The sequence below is a fragment of the Molossus molossus genome, unplaced genomic scaffold, assembly GCF_014108415.1.
Source record: "Molossus molossus isolate mMolMol1 unplaced genomic scaffold, mMolMol1.p scaffold_m16_p_2, whole genome shotgun sequence".
Lineage (NCBI taxonomy): Eukaryota > Metazoa > Chordata > Mammalia > Chiroptera > Molossidae > Molossus > Molossus molossus.
Window position 1 is genome coordinate 57,249,354 of NW_023425355.1, and position 3,440 is coordinate 57,252,793.

The 3,440-nt window shown below is 36.5% G+C and overlaps 2 pseudogenes; both read left to right on the forward strand.

Annotated features, from left to right (window-relative positions):
* Positions 1-386: 386 nt before the first annotated feature.
* On the forward strand, positions 387-873 carry LOC118635314 (annotated as a pseudogene).
* A 1,895-nt stretch (positions 874-2,768) lies between these two features.
* LOC118635315 lies at positions 2,769-3,164 on the forward strand (annotated as a pseudogene).
* Positions 3,165-3,440: the final 276 nt, after the last annotated feature.

Genomic DNA, 3,440 nt, shown 5'->3' on the forward strand with positions numbered 1-3,440 from the left:
ACAATGGAGTACTACGCAGCTGTAAGAAAAAAAGATCTCTTATCCTTTGAGACGACATGGAGGGACCTTGAAAGTATCATCCTAAGTGAAACAAGCCAAACAGAGAAAGACACGTTTCATATGATCTCACTTATTTGTGGAATATAATGAACATAACAGTCTGAGGAATGGAGTAGTACCAGAGACGTGAAAGCTGGGTACAGACTGACAATCCCTTAACGAGGGGGTTGGTGGGGAAGAGATAGACCACAGAACTTATATGCATGTATGGATGAACAGTGGACATGGACAACAATCTGGGGAAAGGGCAGGGAGGGATGGGGGAGGGGGGAATCAGTGGGTAAAAAAGGAGAAACATCTGTAACAAAATTAATTAATAAAAAAAAAAGAAAGATCCCAGTGCACTCAAAGAAAGAGAAGTACCCCCACCCCTCCTGCTTATTATTTCACTATAACACACAGCTGGGCCCACCTTACCACATCCTGGTTGATAACAACTTTATCAACTTTTCCATTAAGGCCAAACTGGACTCAGTGCAGTCAACGATGCACTGTCTCTATGCCAAGTGTATTCCATGTATAACTGATTGTGTAATGGCTGAAATTGAGAATTTGGGGCAGAAGTATAGAGTGGCTCTAAGGATCGCCAAGGATCCAAGATTTAAACAATTACCATGCACACACACAGGAACCTATGCAGATGACTGCTTAGTACAGAGAGTAACTTAGCACAAGTGTTACACTGTGGCCATAGTTGACCGGGACCTTAAATGAAGAATCAGGAAGATCCCTGGAGTTCCCATCATGCATATTTCTAACCATAGGTACAACATTGAGTGGATGCCAGATGATTATGGAGCCTCTAGGTCCTAATACTTAAAGACAAAGTTCTCTGCTTTCCTTCAACCAGCTTTCTCTGTTGCCAGTTTATTAAACATGGTACAGTCTGAGTCATTTCTCCACTTACCCATTTGCTTTGTTACAAGTTGAATATGGTTAAACACTTTTTAAAAAAAAAATTCTCACTCATGGATACTTTTCCATTTATCTTCAGATAGAGTGGGAGTGAGGGTGGAAAAGAGAGAGAAAGAGACATCAACATGAGGGACACATTGATTGTTTGCTTCCTTCATGACCCTTACCAGGGTAGGGGACTGATTTGCAAGGTATGTCGTCTTGACCAGAATTAAACCTGCAACTCTTCGGTCCATGAGATGACACTCCAAAAGCTCAGCCAAATCGACCAGGATAACACTCACTTTTTGATGTTTTGAAAATTATATTTTGTATCATTTAAAAATTTGTTGCACCTTTTTATAAATCAGATTATTGCTCACAAAAAAAATAAGAGATTCAACATTATTTGCAGATACTCTACATAGAGAATCCTAAAGATTCCCCCAACAAACTACTAGAACTGATAAATGAATCCAGTAAAGTAGCAGAATACAAATTAAATATCCAGAAATTAGTTGCATTTTTTTAAAATCCTCACCCGAGGACATTTTCCCATTTTTTGTTCAGATAGAGTAGGATGGAAAGAGGGGAAGAGAGAGAGAGTAACATTGACTTGAAATGGACACATCAAGTGGCTGCCACCCACACAACCCAATCAGGGCTTGGGGCAAACTGCAACCGAGGTACGTGCCCTTAGTGGGAACCAAACTCCAGTCTCTCTGGACCTGAGGCAGATGCTCTAACTGTTGAGCCAAACCGGCCAGGACATTAGTTGCATTTTTGTACACCAATAATGAATTATTAAAAAGGGAAATCAAGAAAAAAACTTCATTTATAATTACATAAAAAAATATATACCTGGGCCTATATTTAACCAAGGAGGTAAAGACCTGCCTGTACTCAAAATATTATAGGACACTAAGAAAAGAAATTGAAGAAGATACAAATAAATGGAAGCATACACCATGCTCATGGATAGGAAGAATTTCATCATTAAAAATTTCCATACTACTCAAAGCAATCTATTGATCAAATAAATTTCTATCAAGATACCAATGGTGTATTTCACAGAACTAGAACAAATAATCCAAAACTTTATACAGAATCACAAAGACCCTGAATAGCCACAGTAATCTTGAGAAAAAAAAACATGAAGTTGGAAGTATCACACTACTTGTTATCAAACTATACTACAAAGCTATAATAATCAAAACAGCATGGTGTTTTCATAAAAAAATATGTATAGATCAATGGAACAGAATGGAGAGTTCAGAAATAAACCCACACCTATATGTCAATTAATATTTGGCAAAGGAGACAAGAACATACAGTGTGGTAAAGACATTCTATTCAATAAATGGTGTTGGAAAAATTGGACAGATAAGTGTAAAAGGTGAAACTAGATCACCTTCTTACTCTATACACAAGAATAAACTCAAACTGTATTAAAGATGTAAATGTAAGACTTGAAACCACAAAAACTCCTAGAAAAAAACATAGACAGTAAAATCTCAGACATTTCTCTTAGTAATATTTTTTTCTGACTTATCTCCTCAGGCAAAGAAAATAAAAGAAAAAATAAACAAATGAGACTACATCAAACTATAAAGGTTTTGCACAGAGGAGGAAATCAACAATAAAATGAAAAGAGTAGTGTGTGCTGACTTTTAGATATTTTGCTCATGAGACTGAGTGGATGGTGAAGCTCTGATGTCAGGAGCAGGATATACTTGTTAGTTCCCAAAGCAAGAAAGATGATGAGACCAAAAAAAACCTCCTTTTGAAGATTGGTTAATTACTAATGTGGGGACATGCAATTCAGGAGACCAAAAAATAAGACTCTTATAAGGCAAATTATGAGGCCTGGCATTCTTGTCCAGAGATAGAGTAAATAAATGGTGACCACACTCTTAGATAACAAATAGGACTTAGAGAGCAAAGTGGAGTTCAAAATAAAAGAAAAGTGAGGTCCTTAGAGTGCTAAAGAAAATTGTCAAGAAGATCATTATTTGCAAAAATCACACATACCTGTCACTGGAACTCTTAGTTATTGACAACAAAAACCTTTAAAAGGAATGACATTTTCTGGGGAGGATATTGTTGTGAATCTTCTCAAGGAGTACCCTACACCTTAAAGCTATACTCAAGAACATAAAGAGAGAAAAATGAATCTCAAAAAGGCTGAGAGTGAAAGAAATATAACCTGAGACTAACAATGAGATGTTCAGGAGTACAAAATCATGTTGAAACAAAATAATGGGAAGTTAAGCAATACAAATAGTTTTTTACCCTTGTGCAGAGGTAAGTGGCCTTCATGCAAAATTCTGTAAGTTAAATACCCAGAGCTTGAATATAGTTAAAAAAAACAAAACCAAAAAAAAACCTCAAACCTGACTTCAAGAAATTGTATTAAGTGTCCTTGAAACTCAGTCTACACACTAACATGTGAATAAAGCTTTTTGTGTTTGTGGGAGAGAAAGAGA